Source organism: Cherax quadricarinatus, chromosome 52, assembly GCF_038502225.1.
Source record: "Cherax quadricarinatus isolate ZL_2023a chromosome 52, ASM3850222v1, whole genome shotgun sequence".
In the NCBI taxonomy this organism is placed as follows: domain Eukaryota; kingdom Metazoa; phylum Arthropoda; class Malacostraca; order Decapoda; family Parastacidae; genus Cherax; species Cherax quadricarinatus.
The window spans coordinates 13,641,004-13,664,616 of NC_091343.1; positions in this window are offsets into that span (position 1 = coordinate 13,641,004).

Genomic DNA, 23,613 nt, shown 5'->3' on the forward strand with positions numbered 1-23,613 from the left:
ACTACACTTGTGACCCGGGCCGTACTACACTTGTGACCCGGGCCGTACTACACTTGTGACCCGGGCCGTACTACACTTGTGACCCCGGCCGTACTACACTTGTGACCCGGGCCGTACTACACTTGTGACCCCGGCCGTACTACACTTGTGACCCCGGCCGTACTACACTTGTGACCCGGGCCGTACTACACTTGTGACCCGGGCCGTACTACACTTGTGACCCGGGCCGTACTACACTTGTGACCCCGGCCGTACTACACTTGTGACCCCGGCCGTACTACACTTGTGACCCCGGCCGTACTACACTTGTGACCCCGGCCGTACTACACTTGTGACCCGGGCCGTACTACACTTGTGACCCCGGCCGTACTACACTTGTGACCCCGGCCGTACTACACTTGTGACCCCGGCCGTACTACACTTGTGACCCCGGCCGTACTACACTTGTGACCCGGGCCGTACTACACTTGTGACCCCGGCCGTACTACACTTGTGACCCCGGCCGTACTACACTTGTGACCCCGGCCGTACTACACTTGTGACCCGGGCTGTGCTACATGCCATGTCAACCCATAATTTAAATAGACAATCCTTACATTTCAGTCCCATATAATTTAAAAAAGAAATAAAGATGTCGACACAGGCTGCCCCTGGCCTGGGTTCAGTGAGTTCTTTGTTTATAAAGTGTAAATACCACTAGTACTCAGTGTTCTCTGGAGATAAATCTTAGATACAAGGGAAATACCAGAAGACTTGAAGTGCAGACATATCTCCTCTTCACAAGGTAGTCACCAAGGTGCTGGCAAAGTGTTACTCTTCACAAGGTAGTCACCAATGTGCTGGCAAAGTGTTACTCTTCACAAGGTAGTCACCAAGGTGCTGGCAAAGTGTTACTCTTCACAAGGTAGTCACCAAGGTGCTGGCAAAGTGTTACTCTTCACAAGGTAGTTACCAAGGTGCTGGCAAAGTGTTACTCTTCACAAGGTAGTCACTAAGGTGCTGGCAAAGTGTTACTCTTCACAAGGTAGTCACTAAGGTGCTGGCAAAGTGTTATTCTTCACAAGGTAGTTACCAAGGTGCTGGCAAAGTGTTACTCTTCACAAGGTAGTTACCAAGGTGCTGGCAAAGTGTTACTCTTCACAAGGTAGTCACTAAGGTGCTGGCAAAGTGTTATTCTTCACAAGGTAGTTACCAAGGTGCTGGCAAAGTGTTACTCTTCACAAGGTAGTCACTAAGGTGCTGGCAAAGTGTTACTCTTCACAAGGTAGTCACCAAGGTGCTGGCAAAGTGTTACTCTTCACAAGGTAGTCACTAAGGTGCTGGCAAAGTGTTATTCTTCACAAGGTAGTCACTAAGGTGCTGGCAAAGTGTTATTCTTCACAAGGTAGTCACTAAGGTGCTGGCAAAGTGTTACTCTTCACAAGGTAGTCACTAAGGTGCTGGCAAAGTGTTATTCTTCACAAGGTAGTTACCAAGGTGCTGGCAAAGTGTTACTCTTCACAAGGTAGTCACTAAGGTGCTGGCAAAGTGTTACTCTTCACAAGGTAGTCACCAAGGTGCTGGCAAAGTGTTACTCTTCACAAGGTAGTCACTAAGGTGCTGGCAAAGTGTTACTCTTCACAAGGTAGTCACCAAGGTGCTGGCAAAGTGTTACTCTTCACAAGGTAGTCACTAAGGTGCTGGCAAAGTGTTATTCTTCACAAGGTAGTCACTAAGGTGCTGGCAAAGTGTTACTCTTCACAAGGTAGTCACCAAGGTGCTGGCAAAGTGTTACTCTTCACAAGGTAGTTACCAAGGTGCTGGCAAAGTGTTACTCTTCACAAGGTAGTCACCAAGGTGCTGGCAAAGTGTTACTCTTCACAAGGTAGTCACCAAGGTGCTGGCAAAGTGTTACTCTTCACAAGGTAGTCACTAAGGTGCTGGCAAAGTGTTATTCTTCACAAGGTAGTCACTAAGGTGCTGGCAAAGTGTTATTCTTCACAAGGTAGTCACTAAGGTGCTGGCAAAGTGTTACTCTTCACAAGGTAGTCACCAAGGTGCTGGCAAAGTGTTACTCTTCACAAGGTAGTCACCAAGGTGCTGGCAAAGTGTTACTCTTCACAAGGTAGTCACCAAGGTGCTGGCAAAGTGTTACTCTTCACAAGGTAGTCACCAAGGTGCTGGCAAAGTGTTACTCTTCACAAGGTAGTCACCAAGGTGCTGGCAAAGTGTTACTCTTCACAAGGTAGTTACCAAGGTGCTGGCAAAGTGTTACTCTTCACAAGGTAGTCACCAAGGTGCTGGCAAAGTGTTACTCTTCACAAGGTAGTCACCAAGGTGCTGGCAAAGTGTTACTCTTCACAAGGTAGTCACCAAGGTGCTGGCAAAGTGTTACTCTTCACAAGGTAGTCACCAAGGTGCTGGCAAAGTGTTACTCTTCACAAGGTAGTCACTAAGGTGCTGGCAAAGTGTTACTCTTCACAAGGTAGTCACCAAGGTGCTGGCAAAGTGTTACTCTTCACAAGGTAGTTACCAAGGTGCTGGCAAAGTGTTACTCTTCACAAGGTAGTCACCAAGGTGCTGGCAAAGTGTTACTCTTCACAAGGTAGTCACCAAGGTGCTGGCAAAGTGTTACTCTTCACAAGGTAGTCACCAAGGTGCTGGCAAAGTGTTACTCTTCACAAGGTAGTCACCAAGGTGCTGGCAAAGTGTTACTCTTCACAAGGTAGTCACCAAGGTGCTGGCAAAGTGTTACAAGCTAGGAGCACTATCATCACACATTATCAGTCTCTCTGAAAGGATTACGAGATGTCACATCGCAGTCTCTGTGGGAAGGTATGATCTGCACTGTCTAAAGTTCTAAACCATCGTGGGTTTAGAACGATGTCATGCTTGTAACAACTGTGGAATCATTACTGCAGGATTACGAAGTCCTTGGATGAAAATCTAATTGAAGATGTGGTCTACATGAATTTTTGTGAAGGCCTGAGACAAATGTGACAATGAACATAAGAACATAAGAACATAAGAACGAAGGAACACTGCAGAAGGCCTACTGGCCCATGCGAGGCAGGTCCAAGTCTCCTACCGGCTTAAGCCAATGCACCCAACCTAGTCAGGTCAGGTCACATTGACTTAAGGGAGGAACACGGCAACCGACCTGGTAGCACAAGCTATCAGGTCTAACTCACACCCACCCACATCTACTCATGTATTTATCCAACCTATTTTTAAAGCTACACAACGTTCTGGCCTCTATAACGGTACTTGGGAGTTTGTTCCACTCATCCACAACTCTATTACCAAACCAGTACTTTCCTATATCCTTCCTGAATCTGAATTTTTCCAACTTAAAACCATTGCTGCGAGTCCTGTCTAGGCTAGATATTTTCAGCACACTATTTACATCCCCTTTATTTATTCCTGTCTTCCATTTATACACCTCAATCATATCCCCCCTAAGTCTACGTCTTTCTAGAGAGTGCAGTTTCAGGGCCCTTAGTCTATCCTCATAGGGAAGGTTTCTGATACATGGGATCATCTTTGTCATCCTCCTTTGTACATTTTCCAGAGAATTTATATCCATTCTGTAATACGGTGACCAAAACTGTGCAGCATAATCTAAATGAGGCCTAACCAAGGATGTATAGAGTTGAAGAACAACCTGAGGACTCCTATTATTTATGCTTCTTGATATGAAGCCAAGGATTCTATTAGCTTTATTGCGAACACTTATGCACTGTTGTCTTGGTTTCAGATTACTGCTAACCAGAACTCCTAAATCTTTTTCGCAATCCGTAATATTAAGATCTACATTATTTAGTTTATATGTGGCATGGTTATTGTCCTGTCCAACATTTAGAACTTTGCATTTGTCTATATTAAACTGCATCTGCCACTTCTCCGACCACTGCATCAGTCTATTCAAATCTTCCTGGAGTGCTCGAATGTCCTCGTCAGAATGAATTCGACGGCCTATTTTGGTGTCATCGGCAAACTTGCCGATGTCGCTCTTTATGCCCTCATCTATGTCGTTTATGTAGATTGTGAACAGCAGGGGGCCCAACACTGACCCCTGTGGAACACCGCTCGTGACGCTTCCCCACTCTGATTTCTCCCCATTTATGCAAACTCTCTGCTGCCTATTTGTCAACCATGCCTCTATCCAGGAAAAAATTTCTCCTCCTATTCGATGTGCTTTAATTTTCCTCAATAGTCTCTGATGTGGGACCCTGTCAAAAGCCTTACTGAAGTCCATATACACAATATCATATTCATTACCATGATCTACCTCCTCAAATACCTTAGTGAAAAAAGTTAATAAATTCGTAAGGCAGGAACGCCCCTTTGTAAAACCATGCTGAGATTCGTTGATTAATTTATGCTTTTCAAGATGGCTACGAACTGCCTCGGCAATTATTGATTCCATAAATTTTCCCACTATGGAGGTTAGGCTTATTGGTCTATAGTTCGAAGCTAAGGACCTGTCACCTGTTTTGAAAATAGGTATCACATTTGCCATTTTCCACTTATCTGGCACCATGCCAGTTTGTAGTGATATGTTGAAAAGATTAGCCAAAGGTGTGCTAAGCTCCTCTTTACATTCCTTTAGAACCCTTGCATACAGTTCATCAGGGCCTGGGGATTTGTTAGGTTTTAATTTATCTATTTGCCTAAGGACCATGTCACTTGTGACCCTAATAGTGCACAGTTTATTATCGTCCTGTTCTACATAATTTATCATTACTGGAATATCGCTGGTATCCTCCTGTGTAAAAACTGAGAGGAAGTATGTGTTAAATGGAGTGATAGTACATAAAATGAGGTTAATTAATATATAGGAAGAAGTAGGCAGATATAAAAAAATTACAAATACAACATCAAGTAGATAAATTAGACACATGTGCAACTCTTGGGTATCTTTATTGAGGATAAAGAGTTGCACATGTGTCTAATTTATCAACATGTCGGTTCTCTGAACCATTCATCTACAACATCAAGTAGTAGTAAAGAACAAGACAATGTTTTAAAAAGCTCAGTACCTCAAAGCACAGTCTTGGAGCCTTTGTTGTTTCTCATCCTTATAGCAGATATAGTTGACAACTCTCGCTACAGCTAATATCATCATTTATGGACGATACGAAAACTGTGAAAGTATACTTAGTAAATAACACCGAAAAAATACAAGAGGATATAAACAAATTCTTCCAGGGGGCATTAAAAACTAGCAAGGTGTTCAGTGATAAATTTCAGTTGCTCAGAAATGGAAAAAAATGAACACTTTAAAAGTAGTGAAAATTACACAAATTTCGTGGTAGACAATGAGAACGTTCAGAACAAGAGAACTAACGCCACTGATAATGATGTTCAAATAGTTTCTGCTTTGCCGATTAGTTTTATTCGGTATTGACAACGTTATTCAAAGCAGGAGAGATATCAGAGCTATAACAAACACAGATCATTTAACAACCTATACAGAGCCAGTAACGAATTTAATCTACTTGGAACGCCTGAAAGTTCTGAATATGTACTCTGGAGTGGAGGGGAAATACATGATAATATATACTTAAAAATACTTGAGAGTCTGGTCCCAGATCTAAACAGCATCATAACGTACTGGAATGAGAGAGATAAGAGGAAATGTAAAGTAAACCCAGTGAACGACAAGGATGTCTTGGGCACAAAAAGTACGCTCCGTCAACATCCTTGAGCCCAGATTGTGCAGCTTTCCACCAGAAGATATCAGAAATAGTCTCGACATATGTGGATGTCTTCAAGTGGAAATTCGATCAGTATCTCAGCCAAGTGCAGGATCAACCAGGCTGTGATAGATATGTGGGTAAGTGGACCACCAGTAGCAGCAGCCTGGTTGACTACACTAGCCCCAGACAAGTCTGGCTCATGGCCAAACTGTGGGAGTAGGAAAACTCTCGAAACCGGTCGCAAGTATATCAGGTATATATCCTCATCGCTGTGCTGAGCCCATAGTGGAAGGCTTGTCGATATCCTCATCGCTCTACCTACGTCCCAGGCTGAAGATGTCATCATTTAAGTTAACGAAATCCTGTGTGATGAATCAATATACCAGTAGTTGCTGAACTGATATCCAACACTGGTACACCAGTGGTTGCATTGGTACAGCAGTGGTTGTTTAATCAGTGAGCGGGTCATCACCTGACAAAGACCCGCTGCTCCTGATTCCTTACGAGCACCATGAGCAGCTCCTGTATGGAGCACGGAACTATCACCGATCGGTATCTTAATGTAAGGAACAAGATGAAATAAAATGCGAAAGCATAAAAGTTCATTGAAGAGAAATGAAAACAAAAGATAATTATGAGGTATTCAAGGTCTGTGAATCGTTTTTGTGAGAATAATGATAGTAAATATTGATAAGAGATCAACCAGGTGCTTCAAGACCCTGGGTGAGTTAGTGGGAAAACTCTCGAAACCCACCGAAGGTAGCGACCTTTTCTCTAGGAAAGTTACTATTCTTCACACAAGATGTTTGTCTAAGAATCCAGAATCTCACGCCTCTCATATTCAGGTAGAGATATGCTCCCTTCTAAATTACCTCACGCTTTTGCCAGTGACACAGAACGAATTATGTATATGGATTGTGAAATGTGAAAAAAAAATGATTTCGAATAGTTGTACGTGCTTCGTGATTGTGATATCTGTAATTTGAGAGCGAATTGTTGACGAGAGGAGCAAGTTGATAATGATATTTTAAATATGATAGAAACAAGTAACCCTCTTGTAACCCCCAGGTAACCCTAATATATTTCCCAGGTAATCTCTACATTTTCAGGTAATGCCTGGATGACCCTCAGTTATCACTCAGATATCCCCAGGTATCCCTCAGGTATGCTTCCAGCTAACCCTCAGGTATCCCCAGGTAGCCCTCAGGTGTGCTTCAAATTTACCCTCTGGTATCCCCTAGGTAAGCCACGTGTAACTGCCTCTTAACAACTGTAACAACAATAAAAACATTCTTAAAGATTTTTCTTCCTTTCAGGTGATATTTTGTGTCACATTTGCGAGTTGTTGTGTGGACGTGCAAACTGTGTGGTGTGTCGTCAGTAATGGCAAACACTTTGTCATATTGAGTGGTGCATATCTTGCAAGACGTGCCCAGCATAGTGCTCTTAGTGCTTCGACGCTGGTGGGGAGCTAGAATGGAGAAGGGGAAAGGGGAGGGGTTGTTATCTTTGGGGAGGGGGACGTGTTAGCATGTTGGGGGTAGGTATCACCATGGCGGGAAAGAAGGGGGGAAGAGGAGGAAAGGGGATAGAACGGACAGAAAGAGGGGAAGGAATTACCCCGGTAAGGAAGAAGGAGCGGTTTGAACTGGGGAATGGTGGATTACATAAAAAAAAAAAGGACAGTGAATTAGATCATTTACTGCTCCATAGTCAACAAAATCTCTTAATGACTGGGAACATCTTGAAGCAATTGTAGTGTTCTCAGTCCACAGTCTCCATACTACCATAACTTAGTGGAGTGAAAGTTGTGGGAAAAAATGTAGAATAAACCGAGTGAAAAACAAGGCTGATTTAGGTACAGTTAAAGAAGACTGTCAACATCCTTGGTCCAAGCCTCAACCTGTTACCAGCAGATATAAGAAATATTGCCGAAACAAATTAGAAGTTTTCATGAGGAAATAAATGTATGTGTGTGTGTGATGGTGTTTATCTTTAATTCGTTGCGGCTGGTGGTGACAGAGGAGGTTATTACGAAGCGCCTGTGGGCTCCTGATATAATTTACGATTGCTGCACTACCAACTCCTCAGTAAATTGCAGTGCTCTTACACAGCGTCCCTCGTAACTGCAGCCACGCCTTTATTTTGTTGTTATTTAAATAATTTTAAAACGAACTTAGTCAAAGCTTTAAGGATTGTGAAATCCTGTTGCTGTCTATGTAATATTAATTAAACAGGGAAGTGACTGTTTCTTCGGGAAGTAAACATGAAACAATTTACCAGCCTTATTTTATTGTAAAAAGACCTTATTGCGTTATACATACTGACTAAATTTCAACCATTCGTGATTTTTTTTTTCATTTTCGCACTTTCTTTTTTGTATCTCCAGTTTATAATATGTACTTCAGTATAAAATTTTTAAAAGTGTTATTTAGTATACTACCCATCCAAAAATCTTTCACTTTCATTGCAAAGTAACTTTTACAGTTATGTTTTAATATTAAATCTGCTGAACGGAGTTGCGGCCATTTTGCTGAAAAAATTATATACAATTCTTTTGTAAAATATTTTATAAGTAAATAATTATGATGATTGTATTTTAACTATTCTTTTCATAAACAGGATAAAGAGATCAAGTAAAAAGCAAATTATGGACAACGTTTTCAAGAAATCTCGTTTTTTTTTTTAAGTGGCCGCCGCAAAATTTAGTCAGTTACATGGTAATGGTTTCTCTTACATATGTCTGATTAAAATACTTAAATCGAAATGCTCTTTAAAAACCGATGTTAAAAAAGTAGATTTTTAACTAAACCTCAACCTTACCCCTTGGATAACACAGGAAGTCAAATATTATAGCGCTGTTGGAAGAATCATTAAGATTTCTTGTAAACAAGGGATGCCTCAAGAATATTACTTTCCTTGGCTGTATGTTGTCTCCTACTAGGATGTGCCATTTACAGCTCCATTACCTAAGCAAGTCGTGAAAACTCGATAGCTCTGAATGAGGGTCATTCACTTGTTGTCAGACTAGCGAGTAGCAAAATGTTTCGCCAGACAGAAGCATAGTTATTTATACCTAGTCAGACAGCTGACACCTGGTGTCATTTTTCATAATGAAATTCTCTGAGTAAATTCGTGAAGCGACTCTTAACGTCAGTGCACAGATAATGCTACAAGGCGTGAGGACCCACCTAGATGGTTTATATAACTTGTGGCTCAGTGGTAGAGTCTTTGGCTCACACCCAAATTGGAAATGGGTTTGATTCCCAGGGAAATTGAGATGCATAGTGTCCTTACACCTGCTGCTGTTCACCTAGCAGAAAATACATACCTTTCAGTCTAGTGAAAAGAAGAATGAACTTGGAATTTTATTATCTATAACTGTTCTTAGCTGATGTTGAGCTGCTGAGATGAACTGATAGTCCAGCGAGTATTACTCTGTCATCCTTGAGGAAGTCAAGAAGTCCAAGATGTTGCTGTGTCTGAGAGATGTCAGTCACAGCAACATCTTGGGATCTTAATACAGAGAATTCTTCTACACTTGCATAACCTACAAGCATGACCTACTTATACTGGTTGATTTGTCCAATAATAATTCCGCCTTCTCCTGCTTCTACTCACCTGACTTCAGTATAATTACCCACTTCTCAGAGCATATGTTATACTTTCCTCAAGATTGATGGACTGAACACATCGACTCCAGGCTGAGGGACTGATCACCTCAAGCTCCTCCTCATCTTCCACCATTGTTCTCTGTATTGGACAGAAGAAGCCACTGGCTGGCGAAACGTTCTCTCAGTAAAGAGTCTTCAACTTGCCAGTTTTTCTAAACCATTTACATCATGCCTCTATAATAGATCCACAGGTAAACAACACACAAATATCCCACACATGGGAGAGAGAAGCTTATGACGACGTTTCAGTCCGACTTGAACCATTTAAAAACCACTCTAACACACGAAGGTGAGGAAGCCAGTATATATGGTAAAAGGGGACATCGATGGAACAGAGAAAGAAAGAAGTGGAGAAGTAGTGGTAGAGGTAATGCTGGTAGTGGTAGTATTAGTATTAGAAGTGAAGTAAGTGTGACTTGTTAATGGTCCAAGTCGGACCGAAACGTCGTCATAACTTTTCTCTCCTATGTGCGGGTTATTTGTGTATTGTTCCAGTTACTGTATTGTGCCTTTTTGTTCTTTCTAGATCCACAGGTACTTGTCGTACAATGTCAGTGACGAGTGTCTGTTTCAGCCAATATTTAACTGAGCATACATATTAAGAACTGCAACAATATAGATGTGATGCTCACGAGCAGAGACGAACTAATCGCACGCAACGATCTGAAAAAACACTTAAGAACATAAGAAAGGAGGAACACTGCAGGAGGCCTGCTGGCCCATACTAGGCAAACAAGCATAAACTCATGAGCTACACCTCAAGGAAATATCAAAAGTGAGATGATGTTTAGTAAACTTGAATAAAATAAACTATCATTTAATCCGTGAAATACCATCCTAAACGCTCTTTAAAAAATTAATGGAAAATTTGAATGTGGAAACATATTGGGTCGGTGTAGTATGCAAAATAAATAAAAAAAGCTGAATGTGGAAGCGTACTGGGTTGGTATAGTGTGCCCTTCTTCCCTGAGAAAGTAAAAAAAAAAAGATCAAACAAGAGTATATCAAAGACTACAGAAGACGACGACGGCGACGGCGACAATGCCGAAAGGGTTGAACTGCTCCAAAAATGCATATGTGACAGGTATGGAAGGAAAATTCACGCAGAAATTTCTTAGAGGAAAACCTAAAACAGTATCCAGATAAAAAAAAAAGGCAAAAAGGAACAAAATGTCGTTCAGACAATTTGGAAAACTATAAAAATTTTAAATCTGTAAAATTCCCTTTAATTAACCTCTTCCAGTATTGGTTTCTCGACAAGTGTCACATACACGAGGCCTGGTCATAGACCGAGCCGCGGGGGCGTTGACCCCCGGAGCTCCCTCCAGGTATACATGGAGACGACAAAGAAAAAATAAGTGAAAAATCTAAAAGAATAGTATGAATCTAGGTTTAGTAACTCGGAACAAAATAAAGAATAGAAAACGCCAAATTTTTCAATGGATTCGGACCGTCGTACGAAAATGAATAGCTAATACTTTTATATGAACTGAAAACCACCACTAGCGTAGGCACTCTGTGTACTTAAGAACAATATCTTAGATGGGGTCCTATAGACTCTCAAAAATTTACACATAGCCACACTCCTGAAAGACAGCAGAAAGATGGCGAAAAGCTAAAGACTAGTAACATTAACATCACACTAAATTCTTTAAGAGGGTAGTGAATCAATATGATGAATTTATGGAAAGGTATGAATTATAGAGCTCAAGTCAATGTGTCTGTAGTAGAAGAAGATCTGGTCTCTCACAGTTATTAGACAAAATTTTGGGCTCTGGAAAGAATTATGTATTTAGGGAAGCGCTAAAACTGTAGGGCTCATACATCAACAATGAAATGGAAGGTAAACATGATCTTGGAATAGTAGATCCACTTGCTCTATTCTCGAGAGCTTCAGCATCATAGTACTCCTTACAAAGGACTCTGCAACGAAGAAGAGAAATTTCATAATAAATACGTGAAAAAATACTAGAAAGCTACGTTTTTCATCAATAAACTAAAGCAACTGCTTACTGGAGCGACTTTGGGAGAATCAAGTTAGTGGAGTGCAGAGGATCTGTAAGCCAAACATCCGTGCTCCTCAAGCTTCTTCCAGCACATGTAAAAATATTGCTAAAATAAAAGTGACTGGTACAAGGGTTGGCAGGTTGCAGGTAACAATAGCATGACTAATCTGAAGGTCGCCATGAAAATCTTGCTTAGAAATCGGCCACGGATAACATTAATATCTGAAATGATTAATGTGATAGAATTTATAACGCTGGTTGATACAGGTTATATAATGAACACCAGGGAAAAATGAATATCCAATCCACCTTGTGTTTATAATGTTGCCTTTTATATTTGCTGCTCTTAATTCACCTAGCAGCGTCTGTGCGTGAGATCAAGGCCCCTAAACACAGTTTAAAGGTCTGTTATTAATTCTTATTTTAATCTCGGCTAAAGCAGCTCGTAACTCGTCAGCACTCACCCTCTTACCTTGCAATACTTACCGTAAACACAGCGTGACCATTCCCACCATACTTATGTTTAATGTGACGTCAAGGCAGTAGTGTGTACGCTCATGTGCGTGCGAGTTTGACATCTAGGCATCAGTGTATGTGTGTGTGTGTGTGTGTTCTTACCTATTTGTGGTTGCAGGGGTTGATTCATAGCTCCTGGCCCCGTCTCTTCGCGGATCACTACTAGGTCCACACACTCCCTGCTCCATGAGCTTTGTCGTACCTCCACTACATTACTCTCCAGACTATTCCATTTCCCGACAACTCTACTACTGAAGAAATATTTCAGTAGTGGAGTTGAGAGAGTTTTGCAGCCTTTGACCTCTTAGGCTGTACTCCGTCTGCGATCTTCTTTGTCTTTCCCCAAGCTTCATAACTTTAATTTGGGGTTAAACTCCATGAGGCTTTTGTCGGACCAGGCTTACAGCCTGTCCAGATCCCCTTGTAGGCTTACCTGATCCTCGTTTAGCTTTACATCGTCTGCGAACAGAGACACCTCTAAATCTATTCCTTCTTTCATCTCATTCACATATACAAGAAACATCACCGAACCTATCACTGACCCTTGTGGAACCCCATTCGACACATCCAGCCACTCTAACACCTCGTCTCTTACCAACACACGTTGTTTCCTTCCTGACAGGTATTCCCTGATCCATTGCAGCACTTTACTTTCCCTGGTATTCCTGCCTGCTCCTCTAGTTTTTCAACCAGTCTCTTGTATGGTACTGTGTCGAAAGCCTTCTTACAGACCAAGAATATGCAGTCTACCCATCCCTATCTCCTGTCTTCTGTTACCTTGTCGTAGAACTCCAATAGGTTTGTGAAGCAGGACTTCCCTTTCCTGAAGCCGTGCTGGTTGTCATGTTTGATCTCTTGCCTTTCTAGGTCCACCACTTTTCTCCTGATTATCTTCTCCATAACTTTACATACTATACATGTCAGCAACACTGGTTTGTAATTTAGTGCAGCTTGTCTGTCTCCTTCCCTAAAAATCGGGATTACACTTACTGTCTTCCACACCTCAGGCAGTTGCCCTGTTTCGATAGATTTTTTGAAGATTGATGTTAGTGGCATGTACAGTGCATCTGCTTTCTCTCTCAGGACCCAAGGAGAAGGATTATCTTGGCCCACCACCACCTTCGACGTATCTGGTTTCCCAGGCAGTTTCTTCGCCTCCACCTCGGTTGTGTGCAGTGCATCCAGCACTTGCTGGTGCGTCCTACCACTTCGGTTTGCTGGAAGCCTCGCTGTCTCCACTGTGAATACCTCCCTGAATTGTGAGCTGAGCTCCCCACATACTTCCTGGTTGTTCCCTGTGAGCTCCCCTTCTTCCTTCCTCAGCCTGATTACCTGGTCCTTAACAGTTTTCTTCCTGATGTGGCTGTATAGCAACTTTTGGTCAGATTTTGCTTTTGATGCTATGTCATTCTCGTATTGACGCTGGACTTCTCTCCATATCCATGTTTATTCATTTCTGTCTCTTCAGCTCAACTCCCTGTTTTCCTGGGTCCTTTCCCTTCCATACTTTTTTCATGCTCTAGCACAATTGGCTTTGACCTCCCCTCACATGGTAAACCATGGGTTCACTTTGGTTCTGTTGTTTCTGTTGCCCTTTGGTATGAACTTCTCCTCTGCCTCCCCTCCACATTCCATCATTTCATTTACTATCTTTCCCTCTAGCTCACTTACCCACTGCACCTCATGTAGGAATTGCCTCATCCCTTTGTAGTCCCTCTTTTTGGAAGTTTGGCTTCTCCCGTCCTTCTGTATTCTTGTGACCTGAAAATCCACATGATTCTCAAAGTCCTGTGAAAACATATAGTTTCAAGGATGTTTGGTGTAGCATCCTCGCCATTCCTACTAGAAGCTACTCTAAATACACATTTGAAGAAATCCGAAAGTCCCTTCTAAGATACCTTAAATAAATTTTTTTATATAAACAATCTTCAGTATACTGTGAATAAAGAGGAGGATTTGAAATCGCCATATATATATATATATATATATATATATATATATATATATATATATATATATATATATATATATATATATATATATATATATATATAGAAGCTTATTAGCAAATATGCCTTCTAAGGATGTGGAACACTAATTCAGCTCATTTAAGGGAACTTATCAAAGAAGATTTCCCTGAAGCTGAAATTCCTGATTACAGAAACATGCTTGGATTTCATTGGAACACACAGGAAGACACTTTGAGCCTCAAAAAAAAAAAAAATAAACCATGCAATAGACTCACATAACGTAATTTACTGTCAGAGGTATGACAGTGTTTTGATCCTCTACGATTCATCTCACCAATCACCATTAGGGTAATGCTTGTGCAAGATGCTTGGAAGCTCAAAATAGGTTGGGATGAGATCTTGCCTCCTGAAATGAGTCAAGCATGGGTTGTAATATCCACGGAGCTTAAACAACTCCTTCAAATTAAATTCCCCAGACAAATAGGTCAGGAGGAAAACAAGTACACATTACATGTGTTCTGTGATGCGTCAACCAGAGGTTATGGCGTTGTAGCTTACATCAGTAATGCTGAAGGAAATTTATTTACTTAAAGGCCAGGGTAGCACCACTGAAAGTCAGAACCGTGCCACAATTGGAACTAATAGCACTGTATAGGCACAGAATTAGCTGTCTATCTCAACAAAGTGCTTGATCATCTCGCTATTGAAAAAAAAAAACATGATCTGGAATGATAATGAAACAGTTCTCCAGTGGTTACGAAATAACAAAAGTTGTTCTATGTACAGAATAGAGTAGCAGAAATAAGAGAGATGCAGAAAGACCATCTCTTTCTTCACGTCTCTACCCAAGAGAATCCAGCTGACATGTTGTCACGTGGTGTCCCAATCAAGAAATTTGTGGATAATGAATTGGCTCTCTAATGAAGATGACTGGTCTCGGCAAAAAACTCACATTATGCCGGAAGAAATAGTCTGCTTGTACACAGCAGAAACAACCTGCTTAAATACAGCAGACACAAAAGAAATAGCCATTGATGGATCTAAATACTCATCTTTGGGTAAACTCTTAAGAGTTAAACCTCTTGTCTTCATAGTCATTAGAGGGACAAAGCCTAATTATGAATTTCCTGAACCCATCAAATATTGGGAACAACAAATACAGAAAGATATCTTCTTTACAAAGTACAAATTTCTGGAAACTCAGGGTAAATCCCCAAAGAAACCTAATGTAATTCGCGCTTTAGGACTTTATCTCGACTCAAAGAAGATTCTAAGATGTCGTGGAAGAATTAACAATACCACCTAAGGAACTGACTCACGAAATCGACGCGTCGTCGGTCTGGAGTTTTATGACTCTGGTCGCGGGTTCTATCCCCACCCGTGGTATGGTTTGTTTACCCAAGGAAACCATACATCCCATATTGATCCCCAAAAATCATTGGCTAACAAAACTGATTGTTAAAAATGCCCACAGTAACGTGTTATGTGAAAAACAAATAAGGGACTGCATCACATGTCGTCACTTCGATATGCTACATGTCAGTACCCAGGTCCACCACTGTATCCTGCTGAGCGAGTAGGTCATGTCACTCCATATGAGGTAATAGGGGTAGATTACACTGGACCAATAACTTTAACCAAAACTGTTGACAGAGTTCCCATGAAGGTGTACATCTGTTTGTTTACCTGTGCTACAAGAGCAGTACATCTAGAAGTAGCCACTGACATGTCTGCTGAAATTTTTATCAAACTATTCAGATGGTATGTAGCCAGAAGGGCGTGTCCCAGACTGATAATTTCAGACAATGCAACAAACTTTGTTGCTGGTGCTGCTTACGTAAGCAGAATCTTTGATCGACCAGTTGTCGTTGGAGAGACATTCCTTCCAAGGCTCCCTGGCAAGGCGGATTTTATGGGAGAATGATCGGTGTCATAAAACGGTGTTGAAGGAAGACTCTTCATCAATGAATCAACTTAGAAGAATTTCGAACAATTGTAATTGAAGGAGAAAATAGTCAACAGACCTCTAACTTATGTTACCGATGATCCGTCTCATTTACTTCATGGCAGAAGGATCGAACCAGTTCCTTCTATGAATGATAATGACATCATGTAGGATCCTACTTATCTCGAACCAGAGCAGCTCAGACGTAAATTCAGACACAATAAAATGATTGAACGTTGGGAGAAAATTTGGCAAGGAGACTATCCCACCTCACTGAGATAACACTTCTGTGGAGCTGGTGTTCCTGAAAATCATATCCTTAAGATTTGGTGATATAGTGATTATTGACAATGATGGTCTAAGGTCTCAGTGGCCTCTTGGAAAAATAGTGACCATCAGGACAGTTGAAGTTTTGAGCAAAGGTGTAGTGAACAAGCGGACAATTGATAAACTAGTGCCGTTAGAATTACAGTGTTGAAAACAAACTTAGTGATTTTCAAGAAACCCCACAGACTATAGTTGTTAAGAAAAGACAATCAGCAGTGATGGCTAGTGATAAAATAAAAATTACGTTAAGATATGAATAGTTCACCTATGGCAAACTTCGCCCCCCCCCAGTGAGGAGAAAATTCTCCAGTAAAGGGGGGGGGGGTAGCCCTCAGCCCTTTGAGGTGCTTAACCATCTCAGAAAGGGGCTAATGGACTACGACTTCCTTGTTCTCACAACAGCTTATTAAAGACGTGTACCAGGCGTCACCATGCTCGTCTCTCTCTCCTTACTAGAATTTCTCAGCAATACACAACGAGGTTAAAACGAGAGTAATAGCTCTTTCCCCATAGCAGGAAAAAAATACGTGGAAACCTGCGCCCTACTTAGTCTACAAGTTAGGGGTATTATAACTATTAGCCCATGGCTAAACAAGAAGGAAACGGCCCTCTTGTGTTGCAGTGTCTAGCAGGAATGTCTATAAAGCTGAGATCAGCTCCTGGCCCCGCCTCTTCACTGTTTGCTACTGAGTCCTTTCTCCCTGCTCCATGAGCTTTATCAAACCTCGTCTTAAAACTATGTATGGTTCCCGCCTCCACTACGTCGCTTTCTAGGCTGTTCCACTGCCTGACAACTCTATGACTGAAGAAATGTTTCCTAACATTCCTTTGACTCATAGGAGTTTTCAACTTTCAATTGTGACCCCTTGTTTCTGTGTTCCATCTTTGGAACATCCTGTCTTTGTGTGTGTGTGTGTGTGTGTGTGTGTGTGTGTGTGTGTGTGTGTGTGTGTGTGTGTGTGTGTGTGTGTGTATGTGGGTGTGTGTGTGTGTATATAAAGCTGAGATCAGCATTTCCTTTGTGGGTACGAGGAACTGGAGGACACCCCACAGAGCGGCAAGGTAGATTGACTTCAGCATCCAGAGGTTACATATATCACAAAATCTCCCATTGAGAACAAAGAGAATACTGAACTTGTTCAGTAAACTGTGAAATACTATCAGTCTCCACAACAAATGTGAGTGTAGTGATCTGCAGCGTGCACTTAGGCATAAACAAAGGGACAGAATATCTCCCTACTGTGAATAATGCCAATAACGAATGGTGTCAAAGTATCTGTGATGCTTTACGAGTGAGGATAATATAACTACGCATCTGTTGCAGCCAGCCTACTCAAGACAATGATATCGGGGTCATTAAGCCTCCCTTAAAACAAGTTAGGGGAAATTTGGTCAGTTACAATACCCAAGTAAGTCCAGTCATACCTAGCTAATAGGTAGATAGGGGATTTGATTGGGTTTACCAATAGACCTAGTCACATACGGGTGATCCACCCAACACCAGTGAATACCAAGGCGTATTTCATATACCATCAGTTGTGAAATGCTGGATATATACATTCCTTTGGGGCAAATTTTAATATTACTCACTACTCGACAGCTCAGGAGTGGAGACTTAATTGTTTATTATGTCGGAAAGTAGACTTTGTTGATAAATTTCCCCACAGGTCTGGATATTATGGGCTACTGTTGTGGTGGTGTTAGTACTGAGGAAGGGTGTGTGTGTGTGTGTATACTCACCTAGTTGTGGTTGCAGAGGTCGATTCACAGCTCCTGGTCCCGCCTCTTCGCTGGCCGCTATTAGGTCACTTCCCGCTCCATGAGCTTTATCATACCTCTTCTTAAAGCTAAGTATGGATCCTTCCTCCACTACATCACTTCCCAGGCTGTTCCACTTCCTGACAACTCTGTGACTGAAGAACTACTTTCTAACATCCCTGTGATTCATCTGAGTCTTCAACTTCTAACTGTGACCCTTTGTTGTTGTGTCCCATCTCTGGAACATCCTGTCTCTGTCCACCTTGTCGATTCCTCTCAGAGTGTGTGTGTGTGTGTGTGTGTGTGTGTGTGTGTGTGTGTGTGTGTGTGTGTGTGTGTGTGTGTGTGTGTGTGTGTGTTTGACGTCAAGACGACGGGGTAATATAGGTGCAGAGTGCCTCATGGGTGTTTGCACAGTGCAGTGCTCTGCTTGGCTTATGTCACTCGCCTCAAAAACATGTCACCTCATAACCTGGCTGTGTCCTTTGTAATGGCAGTGTTGGTGTGGTTGGTAGTAGTGGTGATGGAAGAATTGGTGAATGGAGGGGATGGTTGTTTCCGGAGTGGTGGTTGTTGGTTAGAAGTAGTTGATGTTGGCGATGGAGGAAGTGGTTGATGGATGGCGATGGAAGAACTAGTTTATTGTGATGGAGGAGTGTGATGTGGGGTGTAGGAAGGCTGTAACAAAGAGGAAGGAGGGAGAGATGCACCACTAAGAGACATTATCAGCGAGTCAACATCTTGATGCAGCAGCCTGGCGCCACTGTGTCTTCCACAGACTGAACTCTACAGCCAGTGTGCTTGTGTGTAGACATCATGCTTGTATGCGTGTGTAGACATCATGCTTGTATACGTGTGTAGACATCATGCTTGTATACGTGTGTGGACATCATGCTTGTATGCGTGTGTGGACATCGTGCTTGTATGTGTGTGTAGACATCATGCTTGTATGCGTGTGTGAACATCGTTTTTGTATGTGGTCGTACATGGGTGTAAAATTACTTGTTGTAGTTACTGGAACAATGTTTGTAGTGTCCCGTTATAATTATTATTTATATTTCCCATAGGATGTGATCTACAGTAGTGGCTAACACTTGGGTACCTGTTTGCTACTGGGTGAACAGGGGCAGCAGGTGTCAGAAAACTTGTGTATACGTTTCACCTTGGTCGGGGACCGAACCCGAGACCACCACCTCGGCAAAATCGTCATGTTCAGTTCCATCAGCCTTTACTAATAATGAATTCTTCTGAGTTCTACGACTATATTGGTTACAAACCTACTTTGACTTTCTAGTTTCTACATTCTTTTGATTATGTGGGCGCTCCCCACTGGCGACGCATTCTCATTGATGGACCCAACTGGTATGTTGGCCATGAAATCTTGAAGGTTTCTTTCAGATTCCTGAATGTTATGAAGCTTACTGGTCTTGTGCATGCCGCTGAAATTATAGGATTGATATGGTCCTTAGTGATATGTTTGTCGGGGATGTATACTCAACGAGTTGTTTACAACGTCGAGTTCTGGCGCCTGGCGTTCGCCTGTTAAACTTCGTTTTCCTTCATTGGTACTTTCTGACATTTTGAGATTTATCATTATTACGTAGTGTATCATAATAAATACACTACGTAATAATCATACCTAGTCTTAAAGCTGTGTGTGAATTTTAATTCAGTCACTTTCACATCCAGTTCCTTCCTCTTCCTAACACCCCGAGACTGCAAAAGTATTTATTTCCTAATATCTCTGTAACTCGTCTTTTCTTAACTTCCGTTCGTGTCCCCTTTTTTTAGTCCTTGCACTTAAAACAGTATGTCCATGTCTGGCCTCTCAATTAACCCGAGTACCTTGTATGTTGTAATTGTCTCTTCTAATTGTCGCCATATTCCAGGGGCGTGAGGTATAGTTCCCAGTCTCTTCTTGTGTACATGAATGGTATGCATTACCGACAAGATGAAGAATTAGACACATGTGCAACCTCTGGGTATTTTTATTTGTAGACTTTTCGCCATTAGTTTGTGTGAATAAAACCACTGGATATGAAACGTCTACAAATAAAGTTACCCAGATGCTGCACCTATGTCTAATTCTTCGTCTCTTAATGCATTCTCCTCAATTCAGGAACAAATCTGATTGCAAACCATTGCACCTCTTCAAGGTTCTGACAGTAAGAAGGCGGAGAAGGAAGGAGGGAGGGGCGTGAGATAACATAATGGTTGTGGTGGTGTGCGGTAACTCAGGAAGTGACATTATAAATACGTTAAGAATGTGTTTGTCTCCCATGGGTGGATGTATTGCCTGACTGTGAGAGTGTCTCCTTGTTTATTGTTGACACCTGCGTGCAGCGTGGCGCACTCTAACCTATTACACATTTTCCTTATCCTCCATCTCCCCTTTCTACCTTCTCTTTTCTTCCTATCTTCCAATCTCTCTTCTTTCAACCTCTCTTCTTTCAGTCTCTCTTCTTCCAGCCTCTCTTCTTCCAGCCTCTCTTCTTCCAGCCTCTCTTCCAGCCTATCTTTTTCCAGCCTCTCTTCTTCCAGTCTCTCTCCTTCCATCCTCTCTTCTTTCAACCTCTCTTCTTCCAGCCTCTCTTCTTTCAACCTCTCTTCTTCCAGCCTCTCTTCTTCCAACCTCTCTTCTTCCAACCTCTCTTCTTTCATCCTTTTCCAGCCTCCCTCTTCTTCCGGCCTCAGTCTTCTTCCAGCCTCTCTTCTTTCAACCTCTCTTCTTCCAACCTCTCTTCTTCCAACCTCTCTTTTTCCAACCTCTCTTCTTTCATCCTCTCCAACCTCTCTTTTTCCAACCTCTCTTTTTTCCAGCCTCCCTCTTCTTCCAGCCTCTTCTTCCAGCCTCTCTCCTTCCAGTCTCTCCTTCCAGTCTCTCCTTCCAGCCTCCCTCTTCTAACCTTCACTCTTAGAGCCCTCCTTCCCTTCCAGTCTCCTCCCTACCAGCCAACACACTTATGGAAAAAAATATTTAAAAAATATTCAGTTTATTCTTTCAAAAAATAGAGCATAATTCAAGGAATATTTTAGTGCTTAATTTTTTTAAGCCAGTTATCGGAAATTACGAATTTCGCCGGAATACAATTTCACACCAAAAATATTTGTGTATTTTACTTTGCTTTGGTGTTTTGTGAACATTTCTGCCATTCTTAATTATTTTTTCTGTTTTAATATACAAAAATTATTATTATGCAACCGAAGGAAAAATAGGTGGTTAGAAAAAAGAAATTATAAGTATTAGAAGAGAGAAAATACACTAATTCTTTAGATGCGGATGCCTGGTAAGTTATTTGTTTGTCAGTATGTGTACCTACATTATTTATTGAAGAATCATAAATATTCTTTCTGATATTCAAGAAATCACTGCTCGTGTACTCCATGTTGATACGTTCCTCAAAATTACTCTCAAAATATTTATTCTATTGGTTTTATTGAAAATTTGGTAAAAAAAAAAGTCGTAATCAAAAACAAGATGATGCATTTGTATACTTTTGAAATATTTAAAATTCAACCAACCCATTGTTAATTATGTGCATTAATCTGCAGCATTTTTCCTGCACACATACACAAGTGTTAATATATCAGAAAAATGGTTTTCTAGTTTTAATTTCTTTACCTTTAGGGCTGTATAGCCCTTGTGGTTTAGCGCTTCTTTATAATAATAATAATAATAATAATAATAATAATTTACTTTTATGATTATTAACATGATCTTGTTCAGTGTCATATTCCCATATACACATAATTTCCGTAAAAAAATTGGACAGTAGATTAACAAGATATGACGGTCACGAGAACACTTGCCTGGTAGTCTTATTACTACCAGCTTCCTTCCTTCCTTCCTTCCACCCATCCCCCTTACAACCGCCTTACAACCTTCCCCTTTACAACCTCCCCATCCAACCTTCCCCTTTACAGCCTCTCCATCCAACCTTCCCCTTTACAGCCTCCCCATCCAACCTTCCCCTTTCCAACCTCCCCATCCAACCTTCCCCTTTCCAACCTCCCCATCCAACCTTCCCCTTTCCAACCTCCCCATCCAACCTTCCCCTTTACAACCTCCCCATCCAACCTTCCCCTTTACAGCCTCCCCATCCAACCTTCCCCTTTACAGCCTCCCCATCCAACCTTCCCCTTTACAGCCTCCCCATCCAACCTTCCCCTTTACAGCCTCCCCATCCAACCTTCCCCTTTACAGCCTCCCCATCCAACCTTCCCCTTTCCAACCTCCCCATCCAACCTTCCCCTTTCCAACCTCCCCATCCAACCTTCCCCTTTACAGCCTCCCCATCCAACCTTCCCCTTTACAGCCTCCCCATCCAACCTTCCCCTTTACAGCCTCCCCATCCAACCTTCCCCTTTCCAACCTCCCCATCCAACCTTCCCCTTAATAACCTCCCCATCCAACCTTCCTCTTTCCAACCTCCCCATCCAACCTTCCCCTTTCCAACCTCCCCATCCAACCTTCCCCTTTACAGCCTCCCCATCCAACCTTCCCCTTTACAGCCTCCCCATCCAACCTTCCCCTTTACAGCCTCCCCATCCAACCTTCCCCTTTACAACCTCCCCATCCAACCTTCCCCTTTACAGCCTCCCCATCCAGCCTTCCCCTTTACAGCCTCCCCATCCAACCTTCCCCTTTACAGCCTCCCCATCCAACCTTCTCCTTTACAGCCTCCCCATCCAACCTTCCCCTTTACAACCTCCCCATCCAACCTTCCTCTTTCCAACCTCCCCATCCAACCTTCCCCTTTCCAACCTCCCCATCCAACCTTCCCCTTTCCAAAATCCCCATCCAACTTTCCCCTTTCCAACCTCCCCATCCAACCTTCCCCTTTACAGCCTCCCCATCCAACCTTCCCCTTTACAGCCTCCCCATCCAACCTTCCCCTTTACAGCTTCCCCATCCAACCTTCCCCTTTACAGCCTCCCCATCCAACCTTCCCCTTTACAGCCTCCCCATCCAACCTTCCCCTTTACAGCCTCCCCATCCAGCCTTCCCCTTTACAGCCTCCCCATCCAGCCTTCCCCTTTACGGCCTCCCCATCCAACCTTCCCCTTTACAGCCTCCCCATCCAGCCTTCCCCTTTACAGCCTCCCCATCCAGCCTTCCCCTTTACAGCCTCCCCATCCAGCCTTCCCCTTTACAGCCTCCCCATCCAGCCTTCCCCTTTACAGCCTCCCGATCCAGCCTTCCCCTTTACAGCCTCCCCATCCAACCTTCCCCTTTACAGCCTCCCCATCCAGCCTTCCCCTTTACAGCCTCCCCATCCAACCTTCCCCTTTACAGCCTCCCCATCCAACCTTCCCCTTTACAGCCTCCCCATCCAACCTTCCCCTTTACAGCCTCCCCATCCAACCTTCCCCTTTACAGCCTCCCCATCCAGCCTTCCCCTTTACAGCCTCCCCATCCAACCTTCCCCTTTACAGCCTCCCCATCCAACCTTCCCCTTTACAGCCTCCCCATCCAGCCTTCCCCTTTACAGCCTCCCCATCCAGCCTTCCCCTTTACAGCCTCCCCATTCAACCTTTCCCTTTACAGCCTTTCCCTTTCCAGCCTTCCCCTTTCCAGCCTCCCCATCTACCCTTTCCCTTTACAGCCTTCCCCTTTACAGCCTCCCCATTCAGCCTTCCCCTTTATAGCCTCCCCATTCAATCTTTCCCTTTACAGCCTTCCCCTTTACAGCCTCCCCATTCAACCTTCCCCTTTACAGCCTCCCCATTCAATCT